This window comes from Salvelinus namaycush, chromosome 8, assembly GCF_016432855.1.
Source record: "Salvelinus namaycush isolate Seneca chromosome 8, SaNama_1.0, whole genome shotgun sequence".
Classification (NCBI taxonomy): Eukaryota; Metazoa; Chordata; class Actinopteri; order Salmoniformes; family Salmonidae; genus Salvelinus; species Salvelinus namaycush.
In genome coordinates, this window is record NC_052314.1 from 41,360,229 (window position 1) to 41,378,480 (window position 18,252).

General features: G+C 44.7%; 1 long non-coding RNA gene and 1 pseudogene across 1 annotated transcript; one reads left to right on the forward strand and one right to left on the reverse strand.

The window, feature by feature from the left end:
• Nucleotides 1-554: 554 nt before the first annotated feature.
• LOC120051916 lies at nt 555-3,434 on the forward strand. The gene is made up of 3 exons (XR_005477335.1): nt 555-651; nt 2,548-2,631; nt 3,337-3,434. It is a non-coding gene; the product is annotated as an uncharacterized LOC120051916 (long non-coding RNA).
• Nucleotides 3,435-17,301: 13,867 nt separating this feature from the next.
• The window catches only part of LOC120052127, a 28,278-nt pseudogene continuing 27,327 nt past the window's right edge, over nt 17,302-18,252 (reverse strand).

The following is an 18,252-nucleotide window of genomic DNA, read 5'->3' on the forward strand; positions in this document are numbered from 1 at the left end:
GATGGAGCTCCAGAAGAAGAGACAGGAGGAGAGAGATGAGTGGGAGATATCTAAAAAGAAGAGCATGGAGGAATGGAAAGAGTTTTACAGGAAGGAAGAAGACTACCGAAAGGAAGAGGAATGGATGAAAGCAGAAAGGAAGGCAAAGAGAAAGGTGGGAGAAGGAGAAAGATGGGAGAAGAACAACAGATGCTAAAAAAGCAAGCCAGTCTAACAAAGAAACTGAGTGATGGAAAGAGAAGAAACCTGGAAGAGAGAAAGGAAGATGAAAATAATATGGGAGAAAAGTGTGTTAAGGAAGCAAGGGACAGAGACAGGAGAGAGCTGAAAGAAAAGAGGCGGAGACGGATTGCAGAAGAAAATTTGACACACATGGAGAAACAAATGATGGAGATGGAGGACAGGAACAGAGAATTTGAGAGTCAGATTAGAGAAGAGAAAAGAAAGCACGAGGTGGAAATGAAAGAGGAAACTGGAAGACATGAAGAAAGAAATGTTTGGAAAAATTAGAGAGTTGGAGAGGAAGAGAAAACGTGAGAGTCAGATTAGAGAAGATATTAGAAAAAGAGAAGAGGAAAGAAAGTATGAGGAAACTGGAAGACATGAAGAATGAAATGCTTAGAAAGATGAAAGCGTTGGAGGTGTGGAAAGGTAAAACATGAAGGGGGATAGAGAGGGACAGACTTTTCACAAAGTATTTGATGGCACAGTGAGGTATAGGTAAAAAGGATGAGATAGAGACAGGCAGAGCAAGACATACATACATACAGTATATCACAAAAGTGAGTACACCTCACATTTTTCTAAATATGAGTATATCTTTTCATGTGACAACACTGAAGAAATGACACTTTGCTACAATGTAAGGTAGTGCGTGTACAGCTTGTATAACAGTGTAAATTTGCTGTCCCCTCAATAACTCAACACACAGCCATTAATGTCTAAACCGCTGGCAACAAAAGTGAGTACACCCCTAAGTGAAAATGTCCAAATTGGGCCCAAAGTGTCAATATTTTGTGTGGCCACCATCATTTTCCAGCACTGCCTTAACCCTCTTGGGCATGGAGTTCACAAGAGCTTCACAGGTTGCCAATGGAGTCCTCTTCCACTCCTCCATGACGACATCACGGAGCTGGTGGATGTTAGAGACCTTGCACGCCTCCACCTTCCGTTTGAGGATGTCCCACAGATGCTCAATAGGGTTTAGGTCTGGAGACATGCTTGGCCAGTCCATCACCTTTACCCTCAGCTTCTTTAGCAAGGCAGTGGTTTTCTTGGAGGTGTGTTTGGGGTCGTTATCATGTTGGAATACTGCCCTGCGGCAGTCTCCGAAGGGAGGGGATCATGCTCTGCTTCAGTATGTCACAGTACATGTTGGCATTCATGGTTCCCTCAATGAACTGTAGCTCCCCAGTGCCGGCAGCACTCATGCAGCCCCAGACCATGACACTCCCACCACCATGCTTGACTGTAGGCAAGACACACTTGTCTTTCTACTCCTCACCTGGTTGCCGCCACACACGCTTGACACCATCTGAACCAAATAAGTTTATCTTGGTCTCATCAGACCACAGGACATGGTTCCAGTAATCCATGTCCTTAGTCTACTTGTCTTCAGCAAACTGTTTGCGGGCTTTCTTGTGCATCATCTTTAGAAGAGGCTTCCTTCTGGGACGACAGCCATGCAGACCAATTTGATGCAGTGGACGGCGTATGGTCTGAGCACTGACAGGCTGACCCCCCACCCCTTCAACCTCTGCAGCAATGCTGGCAGCACTCATACGTCTATTTCCCAAAGACAACCTCTGGATATGACGCTGAGCACATGCACTCAACTTCTTTGGTCGACCATGGCGAGGCCTGTTCTGAGTGGAACCTGTCCAGTTAAACCGCTATATGGTCTTGGCCACTGTGCTGCAGCTCAATTTCAGGGTCTTGGCAATCTTCTTATAGCCCAGGCCATCTTTATGTTGAGCAACAATTCTTTTTTTCAGATCCTCAGAGAGTTCTTTGCCATGAGGTGCCATGTTGAACTTCCAGTGACCAGTCAGTATGAGGGAGTGTGAGAGCGATGATACCAAATTTAACACACCTGCTCCCCATTCACACCTGAGACCTTGTAACACTAACGAGTCACATGACACCGGGGAGGGAAATGGCTAATTGGGCCCAATTTGGAAATTTTCACTTAGGGGTGTACTCACTTTTGTTGCCAGCGGTTTAGACATTAATGGCTGTGTGTTGAGTTATTGAGGGGACAGCAAATTTACACTTGTTATACAAGCTGTACACTCACTACCTTACATTGTATCAAAGTGTAATTTCTTCAGTGTTGTCACATGAAAAGATATACTCAAATATATACAAAAATGTGAGGGGTGTACTCACTTTTGTGATATACTGTACAGACGTACAGACAGAGCACACAAGCACACTATAGGCTCTGGTACTCAATTGGAATAGAACTGTTTGATGTTTACTCAAGTCTATTTTTGGAAACATGGCTGATGTTTGTTTTGGATCATTTTCTTTCTATCTCTCTCTCAGATTACTCCATCTTCTCTGTGGGCCAACAGGGGGTTGCACAGCCCCCTCCAGCCCAGCAGAATAAGACAACCTCCCCTCGCAAAGGTAATAACAAGAGCAGTTTGATTCATTGGCTCATCAATAAGAATGTATAAGAGCAACCAGTTTTAATAATCTTCAAAAATCCCAGAGTCTATTCCCCCTTATCCCCCGTCTCTCTCAATTCAATTAAAATGGATTTATTGACATGGGAAACATAAGCAAGTGAAATAGATCATAAACAAAAGTGAAATAAACAATCAAAAATTAACAGTAAACATTACGTTCACAAAAGTTTCAAAGGAATAGAGACATTTAAAATGTCATATTATGGCTATGTACAGTGTTAAGTACAAAAGGGAAAATAAATAAACATAAATATGGGTTGTATTTACAATGGTGTTTGTTTTTCACTGGTTGCCCTTTTGTTGTGGTAACAGGCCACATATATTGCTGCTGTGATGGCACGCTGTGGTATTTCACCAAAATAGATATGGGAGTTTATCAAAATTTGATTTGTTTTCGAATTCTTTGTGGGTCTGTGTAGAATGAGGGAAATATGTGTCTCTAATATGGTCATACATTTTTCAGGAGGTTAGGAAGTGCAGCTCAGTTTCCACCTCATTTTGTGGGCAGTGTGCACATAGCTTGTCTTCTCTTGAGAGCCAGGTCTGCCTACGGCGGTCTTTCTCAATAGCAAGGCTATGCTCACTTAGTCTGTACATAGCCAATGCTAATCTCTCTCTCTCTCTCTCTCTCTCTCTCTCTCAGATGTCTCTATATTTGCAGCTGGGAAAAATCGTTTGGCTAAAGCCTTGAAACCCCTTGTGTGCAAAAAAAAAATGAAGGCAGAATGCATTCTTCAAGCAATATAAAATAATAAAATCATTTTAGCATCAAGGGTTTGTGTGTGTACATTGTTTTTAAGGGTCAGGTCAAGACCAATTCTGTGTTCTGTGTTTTGCTAGAGAGAAACAGTATGGATATTAGCCCAGATTCCTAACCTCTAGGGTTTGCAAAGTCTTAAAAAAACAATCACCAGCCTTAGATTCTCCACAACTTTTTTTGTCACATTAGACTTGAAAGATATGCTAACAGAATTGAGCGTGCCAGAGAAAATGGTCTCTAATGTACCCACAGTTTTGTACTCAAAGCATTTGTTCTCTCTTTAGATTGTCACAGGTGGTTGTGGCCATAGAGCTCGCCCGTTTGTAGTCCTAAAAACTGGAAATGAAACCTTGTGGTACAGATAGGGGTCTACCTGTGCCTGAGCACCTTAGTATAAATATCATCTGTCCTGCCCCAGCAGCATACCATTTGATTAACACTTGATAACGCTTGATTTACATCATCATCAATTCTCGGTCTGGTTGGACTACACACAGCAGAGAGAGGAGCGGATGCATCTCCGGCCCTCTGACCCATGTCCACTCCTTCAGTCGGGAGTTGCACATGTGTGTCAGGGCAGCAGCAACACAGGTAGTCTACACTCTAGCAAACCATCCTATACTAACATATCTCATAGTGAGAGAACCACATATCAGACTCATCCTTTCATCTCATAGTGAGAGAACCACATCAGACTCATCCTTTCATCTCATAGTGAGAGAACCACACCAGACTCATCCTTCATCTCATAGTGAGAGGACTACATCAGACTCATCCTTTCATCTCATAGTGAGAGAACCACATCAGACTCATCCTTTCATCTCATAGTGAGAGAACCACATCAGACTCATCCTTTCATCTCATAGTGAGAGAACCACACCAGACTCATCCTTTCATCTCATAGTGAGAGAACCACATCAGATTCATCTTTTCATCAAGCATTCATCAAGCATTTCTCAGACTTGACGTACAGGTCATGCTCCAACAGTCACCCAAGTACCTTGCGCACCAGAGACACATGCGCGGCGCGTTTAGCGGAATAGACCAGAATGTCATCGATATAATCCACCACACCCGCCCGTGCAGTTCCCTGAGAATCTCGTCTACAAAAGATTGGAAGACTGCTGGAGCATTCTTCAAGCCGTACGGCATGACGAGGTACTCTTAATGGCCGGATGTGGTACTAAACGCTGTCTTCCACTCATCTCCTTCCCAGATACGCACCTGAGATCCAGTTTTGTGAAAAAGCATGTCCCGTGAATTGACTCAATCGCCGTGGCAATGAGAGGTAGCGGGTAACTGTACCCCACCGTGATGGAATTTAAACCTCTATAGTCAATGCACGGACGCAAACCTCCCTCCTTCTTCACAGAAAAGAAACTGGAGGAGGCAGGTGATGTGGAGGGCTGAATGTACACCTGCCTCAGAGATTCAGAGACATATGTCTCCATAGCCACCGTCTCCTCCTGTGACAGGGGATACACGTGACTCCTGGAAAGTGCAGCGTCTACCAGGAGATGTATCGCACAATCCCCTCGTCAATGAGGTGGTAATTGGGTCGCCGCCTTTTTTATTTTTATTTATTTTTATTTTACCGTTATTTTACCAGGTAAGTTGACCGAGAACACGTTCTCATTTGCAGCAACGACCTGGGGAATAGTTACAGGGGAGAGGAGGGGGATGAATGAGCCAATTGTAAACTGGGGATTATTAGGTGACCATGATGGTTTGAGGGCCAGATTGGGAATTTTAGCCAGGACACCGGGGTTAACACCCCTACTCTTACGATAAGTGCCATGGGATCTTTAATGACCTCAGAGAGTCAGGACACCCGTTTAACGTCCCATCCGAAAGACGGCACCCTACACAGGGCAGTGTCCCCAATCACTGCCCTGGGGCATTGGGATATTTTTTTTAGACCAGAGGAAAGAGGGCCTCCTACTGGCCCTCCAACACCACTTCCAGCAGCATCTGGTCTTCCATCCAGGGACTGACCAGGACCAACACTGCTTAGCTTCAGAAGCAAGCCAGCAGTGGTATGCAGGATGGTATGCTGCTGCTGCTTACAGAAGGCGATAGCCAAATTGGCATATTCTGAGGGAATGCGCACGGTGGAGATTTGCTCTGGACTTCCCACCGTCGTTGCACCGATGGGAAACCCCTACACACCTGCCTGAGCACTCCTCTGACTACCCCTTTAGAGCCCTCTGTTGCAAGGAAATCTTGGGGTTGTAACGGGCCAACCAGGGGATCCCCAGCACCACCGGAAACGCAGGAGAATGAACGAGGAAGAGACTCATTCTCTCCTCCTGACCCTCCTGCGTAACCATGCCCAGTGGAGCCGTGGCCTCCCTGACTAGCCCTGACCCTAATGGTCGGCTATCTAAGGCGTGCACTGGGAAGGGTTTATCAATCTGAACAAAGGGGATCCCTAAACTATGTGCAAAACTGCGGACATTAAAATTCCCTGCTGCGCCTGAATCTACTAGTGCCTTATGCCGGGAATGAGGGGAAAATTCAGGAAAAGAAATTAACACATACATGTGACCAACGGGGGGCTCTGGGTGAGCCTGGTGCCGACTCACCTGGGGTGTCCGAGCAGTGCTCGGCCTGACATCTCGACTCCCCGAAGGACCCCTCCAGCACCGGTCAGCAGTGTTCCCTCTACGACCATAGCTGGTACAGGAAAGGGCTCCTCCTCCGGTCACCCTCGCTGCAGCACCTCCTAGCTCCATGGGCATTGGAGTGGAGGGGCTGGGGGATGAAACTGACAGGACCCGATCCGGACGTCCGTGGGTCGCCAGCAAGTTGTCCAAACGAATGGACATGTCTATCAGCTGGTCCAAGCAGAGGGTGGTGTCTCTACAGGCTAGCTCCCTACGGACGTCCTCGCGCAAACTGCACCTGTAGTGATCGATCAGGGCCATGTTGTTCCATCCCGCGCCAGCGGTCAAGGTCTGGAACTCTAGGGCAAAGTCCTGTGCTCTCCTCTTCTCCTGCCTTAGATGGAACAGCCTTTCACCCGTCGCTCGGCCCTCAGGTGGGTGGTCGAACACGGCCCGAAAGCGGCGGGTGAACTCTGGGTAGTTGTCCCTCGCTGAGTCTGGATCGTTCCATACCACGTTGGCCCACTTCAGGGCTTTGCCTGAGAGGCAGGAGACAAGGGCGTTCACGCTCTCACCTCCCGAAGGAGCCGGGTGAACGGTTGCCAGGTATAACTCCATCTGGAGTAAGAACCCCTGCCACCCGGCCGCCGTCCCATCGTACTCCCTCGGGAGTGAGAGTCGAATACCACTGGGACCAGGCAATGAAGGAGAGGGTTGTGGTACTGGTTGGAGTGTGGCTGGTGGAGGTGTAGGAAGGCCACCTCTCTCCTATCTTTCCATCGTCGCCATCACCTGATCCATTGCGGTACCCAGCCGGTGTAACACTGCCATGTGGTGTTGAATGCGCTCCTCCATAGATGTTGGGAGTTCAGCTCCTGCTGACTCCATCGATCTGGTGCGGGATTCTGTGACCATGTTGCGTTAGGAGGTAGGAGTCAGGAGCAGGAGAGCAGAGATGTCTGAGATGCGTACTTTTAATAGGCAAGTCCACCAAATACAGGTATGGCACAATCCAAAAGTCAAACGCCCTCGACAAGAGACACCCGTTACTCACACGGAGGAACAAACAAAGCTCCTAAATAACACCCTCTTATTCAATGCGTGAAACAAAAAATAGGGCCCAACCTCACCGAGCTACATCACAAAATAAAACCATCCCGCACAAACCTAGGCAGGCAACAGGGTAAATATCTACACACAGAAATGAAGGCAAATGAAACCAGGTGTGAAATAACCAAAGACAAAACAAACACAAAAGGAAAAAAGGATCGGTGATGGCTAGTAGGCCGGCGACGCCGAACGCCGAGCGCCGGCCGAACAGGGAGAGGAACTACCTACGGTGGAAGTCGTGACAGCTGCGCCACTCGGGAGCCCTTGTTGGCATTTCCTGCTTAAGTTTGCCCACTTTGCCAATGAAATAATAATTTAAATGATTGGCAACATCAAATGGTTTTGTGATGAATAAGCCATCTGATTCAATGAAAGATGGAGTTGAATTTGTCTTTCTGCCCATAATTTAATTTAAAGTACTCTAAAGTTTTTTCCCTACATTATTTATATTATTGAACTTAGCTTCATAATACGGTTTCTGATTCTTTTTGTTGAGTTTAGTCTCATAATTTCTACATTTGCAGGAAGTCAGCCAATCAGATGTGCAGCCAGACTTATTAGCCACTCCTTTTGCCCCATCTCTTTCAACCATACAGTTTTTAAATTCCTCATCAATCCATGGAGCCTTAACAGTTCTAAAAGTCAGTTTCTTAACAGGTGCATGTTTATCAATAATTGGAAGAAGCAATGTCATAAATTCATCAAGTGCAGCATCTGTATGCCCCTTACTGTTCACATCAAACCAACACATATTTTGAAAATTATCCACATAAGAATCACAGCAAAAGATTTTGTATGATCTCTTATACACTATTTTAGGCCCAGAATGTGGAACGTTATCTTTCCTGGATATAGCCACTATATTGTGATCACTGCATCTAAACGTGTATGGATACCGCTATAGAACAAAGAGTGCTGTGTACAGTTGAAGTCGGAAGTTTACATACACCTTAGCCAAATACATTTAAACTCCGTTTTCACAATTCCTGACATTTAATCTGAGTAAAAATTCCCTGTTTTGGCCCATTCCTCCTGACAGAGCTGGTGTAACTGACTGAAGTTTGTTGGGCTCCTTGCTCACACACGCTTTTTCAGTTCTGCCCACAAATTTTCTAGGGGATTGAGGTCAGGGCTTTGTGATGGCCACTCCAATATCTTGACGTTGTTGTTCTTAAGCCATTTTGCCACAACTTTGGAAGTATGCTTGGGGTCATTGTCCATTTGGAAGACCCTTTTGCAACCAAACTTTATCTTCCTGACTGATGTCTTGAGATGTTGCTTCAGTATATCCACATAATATTCCTTTCCTCATGATGCCATCTATTTTGTGAGGTCAACCAGTCCCTCCTGCACCCCCACAACATGATGCTGCCACCCCCGTGCCTCACGGTTGGGATGGTGTTCTTCGGCTTGCAAGCTTCCCCCTTTTTTCTCCAAACATAACGATGGTAGGTATGGCCAAACAGTTATATTTTTGTTTCATCAGACCAGAGAACATGTCTCCAAAAAGTACGATCTTTGTCCCATGTGCAGTTGCAAACTGTATCTAGCGTTTTTAATGGCGGTTTTGGAGCAGTGGCTTCTTCCTTGCTGAGCGACCTTTCAGGTTATGTTGATATAGGACTCGTTTTACTGTGGATATAGATACTTTTGGACCTGTTTCCTCCAGCATATTCACAAGGTCCTTTAATGTTGTTCTGGAATTGATTTGCACTTTTCGCACCAAAGTACGTTCATCTCTAGGAGACAGAACGTGTCTCCTTCCTGAGCGGTATGACGGCTGCGTGGTCCCATGGTGTTTATACTTGCAAACTATTGTTTGTACAGATGAACGTGGGTACCTTCAGGCATTTTGAAATTGCTCCCAAGGATGAACCAGACTTGTGGAGGTCTACATTTGTTTTTCTGAGGTCTTGGCTGATTTCCTTTTGATTTTCCCATGATGTAAAGCAAAGAGGCACAGAGTAAGGTAGGACTTGAAATACATCCACAGGTACATCTCCAATTGACTCAAATTATGTCAATTAGCCTATCAGAAGCTTCTAAAGCCATGACATAATTTTCTGGATTTTTCCAAGCTGTTTAAAGGCACAGTCAACTTAGTGTATGTAAACTTCTGACCCACTGTAATTGTGATACAGTGAATTATAAGTGAACTAAACAATTGTTGGTAAAATGACTTGTGTCATGCACAAAGTAGATGCCCTAACTGACTTGCCAAAAGTATAGTTTGTTAACAAGAAATTTGTGGGGTGGTTGAAAAATGAGTTTTAATGACTCCACCCTAAGTGTATGTAAACTTCCGACTTCAACTGTACGTGGTGTTGAGGGGCAATGGGGTGTTTGTGCTGGAGAATGCAACTTCATTACACTTGTATTGAGAAAGCTTACTAGACAGAGTTGATCTGTGTCATGCAGTGTTGGGCTTCATTAGGCCTCCTCTGCCATGCTGTGGCTGCGTTTACACTACACTTCCCACAGTGCTGCATTTCCACCACACATACCAACATCCGTAGGGGTGACAGCTAGGGCCCCACAGCTCCTAGTGGAGTAATGCACAATTGTGTTCTACATCACCCACTTCGTATGATATGTTATATCCTTTTTTGGGTTTGTCAACAAAATGGGTCACAGGCCAGCGTTTGGTGCCATTGAAGGTCCTTTCAGATAACAAAAGGGAACACACTGGATTTGTGTGGCAAGTCTGTATTGATAATTGAGTTGTGAGCCTTGGAGACAGGCTGTTACTGTAGCTTTCAACGACTTGGTTAAGCCCTGAATCGAGGTCATTCCTCCCACTAAGTTTATATACTTGCTTTTTCAAATATATTTTACACTAATAAATTGCTTTCATTTGTGGCCCAAAATACTTTTATGTTTGTGGTGATTTAAACTGATACATCCTTTCCAATAGTAAAGTCTTACTGATTCCCCCATTTTTGTGTAAGCTTCAGCTAGTAGCCTAGCGGTAAAGAGGTGAGCCAGCAACTGGAGGGTTACCAGTTCGAATCCCGGGTCAGACGCAAAGAAGTGAGCTAGTAACCGGTGGGTTGCTGGTACGAAATTCTAGATGCCATTGCCTGCCGTTGTGCTCATGAGCAAGACACTTAATCCCCCACAACAGCAGCGCCCAGTGTGGCAGCCTCCTGCACCTCTCCTAAACCTGTGTATGTACACTGAGTATACCAACAATTAAGAACACCTTTCTAATATTGAGTTGCAACCCCCTTTTGCCCTCAGAACAGCCTCAATTTGCTGAGGGAGGACTCTACAAGCTGTTGAAAGTGTTCCACAGGGATGCTGGCCAATGTTGACTCCAATGCAGTTGTGTCAAGTTGGCTGGATGTCCTTTGAGTGGTGGACCATCCTTGATACACACAGGAAACTGTTGAATGTGAAAAACACAGCAGCGTTGCAGTTCTTGACACAAATCGGTGCACCTGCTTGGCACCTACTACCATACCCCGTTCAAAGGCACTTAAATATTTGATCTTGCACACTCACCCTCTGAATGGCACACATACACAATCCATGTCTCAGTTGTCTCAAGGCCTAACAATCCTTCTTTAACCTGTCTCCTCCCCTTCTTTTAGACTGATTGAAGTGACATCAATAACGGATCAGAGCTTTCACCTGGTCAGTCTGTCATGGAAATAGCAGGTGTTCTTAATGTTTTGCATACTCAGTGTTTTTATTTCAGAGGGCTTGGGTTAAAAGCGGAAGTCAAATTTAATTGGGACCTTGTGTGTAATTGACCAATAAAGTGATCTCCATCTTAATTGCTCTTGGTACTGATTCTAAATGAGCAAGTCAATCTCAAATGGATTTGGCACATTGCCTACTTTAATACATTTATCAGATATGACCCAAATATAGCTTGTGTTTTTCAGAACACTGCTGGTAATTTTGCACATGGAGCATTTCTTTAGCGGAGGCTCAATTCAATTTCCAATTCCTGAGAACATCTGACCACAGAACCCTGCCACCAGCAGGGCCTGGGGTCTTGAATTCTCTCAGGTGAAATTACCCTACATTGACTGACTCTACAGTCTTGCTTGACAGGTCATCTTTTTCCAGAGGCAGCGTGGTGAAAAAAGCTGCTCATTCTATTACCTTCAGGTCCATGTCACAACCTTTCAAATGCTCTGGTCCCTCCACTTTATTAGGTTAGGAATCATTATTTTAATGCAGGTGTCCATTTTCTCTCAGGTGTATTAAAGTTCCCTAACCTTTGTTTCCTTCTGACCGTCTCAGTAAGCTGGAAGTTAATCAAGTCCAGTCACAATGACACGGGTAAGAAAAATATCTTCCAACCCAACAGCATTTTATACAGATGGACATTGTGAATGATCAACTGCATTTCCAATGTATTTAACTGAAATTGATAATCATAGGTTCCTGTGTGTCTTATTGTGAATTAGTGGGATTTGATTATGCCTAATCAAGTTACTTCATCTCTTTCAACCGCTGCCTGAAAGAGAACCTATCTTCTATGTAAAACTACCTCATCCCCCGACAACAAATTTAGACTTGAAGAGACAATGCATTATTGCATCATAGTGTTGGAAATGAATGTCTGGCAAACCATCCTTACATTGGCCGATTGCACCAGGCACAGCTGTATTATACAGGGCACGTTTGAAAAGAGACCTAGGTCTCTGTCTCCCTGTTAAAATGAAGGTTAAAAAGAACATTTAAAGTCAATAAGAAGTCCACACATTTATTCAAGGTTTAAATACTATTTATACAGTCATGTACTCAGAACATTACACTGTCAACCAAAACAGACAAATCTCCACATCATTCTTCATGACGATCTGTAACATCTTGAAACCTGCAAGATCAATAAGGGAGCTGGCTTTCTGTTGTACATTTGTTTGAGGTTTTATTGGTGAAAACGTACTAATATCAGGGTCTCAGTTGTAATCTCATGATGAGAGAATTCTGAGTGTGTGGTGTTGAGGGGCAATGGGGATGTTTGTGCTGGAGAATGCAAGTTCATTACACTTGTATTGAGAAAGCTTACTAGACAGTTGATCTGTGTCATGCAGTGCTGGGCTTCATTAAGCCTCCTCTGCCATGCTGTGGCTGCATTTACACTGCACTTCCCACAGCGCTGCATTGGCACCACACATACCACACTCCGTAGGGGTGACGGCTAGGGCCCCACAGCTCCTCGTGGAGTAATGGCCTCTCAAACACACACACACTGCTCTCCACTCCATACGGGAAACCGCACTCTGCTACAGTCAGCAACTCGCAGGGATCCTGTACTGTAAATTGGGTAGGCATAAATGAAGGAGGCACCTCCAGCTTTAAGAATGCAGCATTAGGAGTGCCCCGCTGATACGTTGAGCTTCTAACGGGTCTGGAGGTGAACCAAACTGCCTACACCGGAGTTAAAGAGTTGAAGGGGTGCCTAGTGCTTGTGGAGGGGAGGGGGTCACAGTGGCTGATGAATCGGCATAATTCGGTTCTGCTGAGCTAAAGCTAAAGGATCTTGGATGGATGGAGGATCATCTGTCTTAATGGCTGCATGGTGGACAATTCAGAGAGGATGGTCAGAGAGGAATTGGGAATGTAGGCAAGATTCCTTGCAAAACGAGGATGCCTAAGTAGAGGGTGTAATTTGAAAAGAAGAGAAGGGATTGGTCAATGTGCCCCCTTGGGTAAAATACTCTTGTACTTCAGCATCTTGTTTTATTTGTCTCTTTCCTGGTCCTATTCTAGGAGGCCAGACGGCATCTATCATATTAAAGAGCCCTTCTCTCTTCCCCCAAGTAGAGGACGTTTGAGTTCATCTCTATCTGCAGCAATGTCCTACTTATGCACATCGAGCTAATTTACAGTGACTGGAAAAGGGGTACCACTCAAACATTACACACAGCTATCTCAGGCAAGATCGTTTCACATCCCCTTGACTTATGCATAAGGACATACATCATTCAAATTGTATATCTGAAAATATCACTTAACCTTACTCAAACAGCATATTCCATAGTACTCCTTTTTAATTCATGAAATGAATGATATTGAGAAACTAGCATGTTAAGAATGATTCTCGCTCAATTGTTCTACTGTACTTCTCCTCATAGATGTTCTATTTCAAGAGGCTGACGATGTACTCTGCATGCTGTAACCCCATCCTCAAGGGGCTCATGAAAATCTCTAAGACAAACTGAATGTTTAAGAAGCATCCTTCATCTCAGCTGCACGCATAAGACCATTCTGAGACTGGATTTGAGGGCAAACTAGCGTAGAAAATGAACAAAGCTGAGTCTTTTGCGGAATACACAGAGGGAGACAGTGGATTGGGGATTGGAGTGATGGCGTTGTTTGCTTTTGAAATGACATGAGTCAGGATGTCTCTTAGTCCCTTGACAAATATGCCCAATCTGACAGAATGCACACTGAGAATTTGCTGAGCTTTTAAGCAGATACTGTGTCAGAACAGTTCAAACATTGTTATTTCACACACCAAGTCATATTGAAAAAAATTGCTCAACGATGTGACAGTGGTGGACCAGTGACACAGCTTCTGAAACAGCTCTAACTTCACTTCAAGGCAATTTTCTGAAAGACTATTCTACAAATGTACTCAGTCTTTGATTGCTCCATATTATAGCAGCTGCACTGTTACAAAAATGTATGTTTTCTTAGATCAGCTTTATACAATAGTCATTGTTTGATTTGAAATGATACAGTTACTATGAGGTTACAGTACAGACTGTCAGCTTTAATTTGAGGTTATTTCTCATCCATATTGGGTGAATCATTTTGAAATTACAACACTTTTTGTGGATAGTCCCCTCATTTTAGGGGAGCAAAAGTATAGGGACAAATTCACTTAAGTGCATTAAAGTAATAAAACGTTAAGCATTTGGTCCCATATTCCTAGCACGCAATGACTACATCAAGCTTATGACTACACATTTATTGGACGCATTTGCTGTTTGTTTTGGTTGCGTTTTAGATTATTTTGTGCCCAATAGAAATTAATAGTAAATCATGTATTATGCCATTTTGGAGTCACTTTTATTGTAAATAAGAATTTCTAAACACTTCTACATTCATGTGGGTGCTACCATGATTACGGATAATTCTGAATGAATCGTGAATAATGATAAGTGAGACAGACGCACAAATATCATACCGCCAAGACAGGCTTAGCATTTTTTGAGAAGTATGATATTTGTGCGTCTATAACATTGTCACTCATCATTATTCACGATTCATTCAGGATTATCCGTAACCATGGTATCATATGTAGAATTTTCTGTGGCATAGCAGAATTAATATGTCCTTAGATTAGAATAAAGTACACACCACAAGCTGGTCGAGAGTTTCAAGTTCCTCAGTGTCCAGATCACTAAGGATCTATCATGGTCCACACACTCCATCACAGCAGTGATGAGGGCACGACAACGCCTCTTCCCCCTCAGGACTTTGAAAAGATTTGGCATGGGCCCTCAGATCCTCAAGACTCCAGCCAGCCAAGTCATAGACTGTTCTCTCTGCTACCGCAGGCCAAACGGTACCTACGCACCAAGTCTGGAACCAACAGGACCTTGAACAGCTTATACCCCGAAGCTATAAGACTGCTAAATAGTTAATACAGGTAGCTATTTGGTTAACTATTTGCATTGACCATTTTTGCATGAACTTTGACTCATCATATACGCTGCTCCTACTGTTTATTGTAAAGCTGTAAAGGAATGGGCAATTGGCATGCTGACAGCAGGAATGTCCACCAAAGCTGTTGCCAGATAATTGAATGTTCATTTCTCTACCGTAAGCCACCTCCAGCATCATTTTAGACAATTTGGCAGTATTTCCAACCAGCCTCACAATCGCAGACCACATGTAACCACGCCAGCCCAGGACCTCCACATCCAGCTTCTTCACATGCGGGATTGTCTGAGAACAGTCACCCGTTCAGCTGATGAAACTGTGGGTTTGCACACCAAAGAATTTCTGTCAGAAACCAACTCATGGAAGATCATCCGCGTGCTCACCAGGGTCTTGACCTGACTGCAGTTTGGTATCGTAACCGACTTCGGTGGACAATGGTGGAGTTGGGGTTATAGTATGGACAGGCATAAACTACGGACATCAAACACAATGGCAATTTGAATGCACAGAGATACCGTGACGCGGTCCTGAGGTGCATTGTCGTGCCCTTCATCCGTTGCAATCACCACGTTTCAGCATGATAATGCACAAGCCCATGTCGTCTATACACAATTCCTGGAAGCTGAAAATGTCCCAGTTTTCCATGGCCTGCATACTCAGACATGTCACCCGTTGAGCATGTTTGGGATGCTCTGGATCGACGTATACGGCAGCGTGTTCCAGTTCGTCGGACGATGCAATGTTTTTCAACTCAATTGTCCAGTGTTGTGATCGCGTGCCCACTGGAGCCACTTCTTTTTAGCTGATGGGAGTGTAACCTGGTGTGGTCATCTGCTGCAATAGCCCATCTGTGACAAGTACCGACGAGTTGTGCGTTCTGAGATGCCGTTCTGCACACCACTGTTGTACTATGCCGTTATTTAACTGTTTGTGGTCTGCCTGTTAGCTTGCACGATTCTTGCCATTTTCCTTCAACCTCTCATCAACGAGCCGCTGACTGGATGTTTTTGGTTTGTCGCACAGATCACGGTAAACCATAGACTGTCATGCGTGAGAAGCCCAGGAGGCCGGCCGTTTCTAAGATACTGGAACCGACGATCATAACACGCTCGGAGTCGCTTACAGTAGGTCTCTTGCTTTGCCTATTCTAACAGTAAATGAATACCTCGATGCCTGTCTGCCTGCTTTATGTAGCAAGCCATGGCCATGCGACTCACCGCATGTAGGAGCGAACGAGGGGTGTACCTAAAACTGGCCACTGAGTGCATGTACATATCTACCTCAATTACCTCATGCCCTTGCACATCGAATCGGTCTGGTACCCTGTGTATATAGCCAAGTTATCGTTACTCATTGTGTATTTATTCCTTGTTACTATTTTTCTATTTCTCCCCCTCTCTGCATTGTTGGGCCAGTAAGTAAGGATTTCACTGTTAGTCTACACCTGTTGTTTACAAGGCATGTGACATACAAATTCAATAACATTTGATTTGAGATTGTAATTATATCCTTCCAAAATCAAGGCAGACTAGAGCTCTTCATCAAATGTGTATTTTCATTGCTGAAGACACACATCTCAGATCAATCTTTTACTTTCAGGCAGACACTGGGGATGCTATGTGACCTCCAGTACTAGCTGCAGTGTTAAGTCAATGGTACGAGGGAGTATACCAGACGTTTTAGGCAAAATCACTACACAATGACATCTAAACCAGAATGCATCACCACATCAGCATGACATCTAAACCAGAATGCATCACCACATCAGCATGACATCTAAACCAGAATGCATCACCACATCAGCATGACATCTAAACCAGAATGCATCACCACATCAGCATGACATCTAAACCAGAATGCATCACCACATCAGCATGACATCTAAACCAGAATGCATCACCACATCAGCATGACATCTAAACCAGAATGCATCACCACATCAGCATGACATCTAAACCAGAATGCAGCAAGGCCAGCTCGACAGTGAGGAGTCGCACCAGCAAGGCCAGCTCGACAGTGAGGGGTCGCACCAGCAAGGCCAGCTCGACAGTGAGGAGTCGCACCAGCAAGGCCAGCTCGACAGTGCGGGGAAAAGACACACGGAACAGTGTGTGCAGAAGGCAATATGATACGCAGGACACCAAGCACTGCAAGTGCAACAAATACACAACACTTTTCTAACAGCAACCTCAAACACCACAGCTCAGACACAACAGCAAATTAACATGGAATGACATCGCAGCAATGGCAGAAATAGCCTGCTGCGTCACATGCTTCAGGGCATAAACTGTTGATACGCTACAGTACATTGAGTTTTCAGTGTGACTCTAGCCAGTCTGGTGGTATACTGTAGCTATATAGGACATATTAAATGACCACATTAAGGTGACAAGCGAGCTGGCATCTGGTACCCATAGAGTGCTCTGGTTCATCCAATATCCTATGCTTTTTAGGTGCAGGGAAATAACATCCAACAAGGCAAGCAGCTAGAATCATTCAAACATCCTTTAATATTGGGTTTATGTTTATAAATAAACAAAGCTTTGTACCAATTCTTCATAATTTGGAGCAGCGTACATTCCAACACGTGCAAACGGAAGTTCTACAAATGTTGAACAGCACGTTATGTGTTGGTTAACATCTCTTTATTGCAAAAGGATAGCAGGAAGGGGGTACATTCATTTAAGATTTTCATGATTTGTTCTTCGCTATAGTGGATAATGAACCTCTGTAAATGTACCAGCACTCTTTGACCTGTGAACTTGTGACCTCATTAGAGAAAGGTAGTGCACAGGGCTAAGGTAAGTGACAGCAGTGGCAGCCTTTGAAATGTTGTAGGACTGTTCCAGTGACTGATAGGGTAGGGCAGCGGAGGGACGAGGGGACCTAGAGTGCACACGAGGTCCTCAAACAAAGGCTGCTCTTCGATCCCTCGCGCAAACAGCTTGATCAACTGGCAGTGAACTCTGGCAGGGCAGAAGACAAAGAAAACATTGTCAGGGAAAAAAACTAAGGCAGGAATTCAATTCAAATGTTGAAGACAGCACAGTGCAGAAAATAAACTTTTAGAAGTGTGTTATATTTCCATGTAGAGGGGTGCGTACCCGACTTCAATGGCAGCGTGGGGGAGGATCTCGCCGTCACAGTTCCAGCTGCTATAGGCAGGGCTGCAGCTGCAGGCCGGGTGGTCCCGGCAGATCTGGCTGAAGAGCTGCTTGCCGTTCTCCCTCAGGTCCAGCTCCGAGTCGTTTTGGCAGTGGCGCGGCGTGAAGCGGAAGCGCCGCACACGGTGCACCTCTACAAAGGTCATGTCAAACTGAAGGGGGGAGGAACAGAAGTGAGAAAGTGAAATCCCTGGTACAGGAAAGTGGCGAGTTAACCATCTCATGCAATCACTGCTATGGACCCGGGTTGGAGTACCCACAGAAATCAAGAAACCATTGCAGTAGCC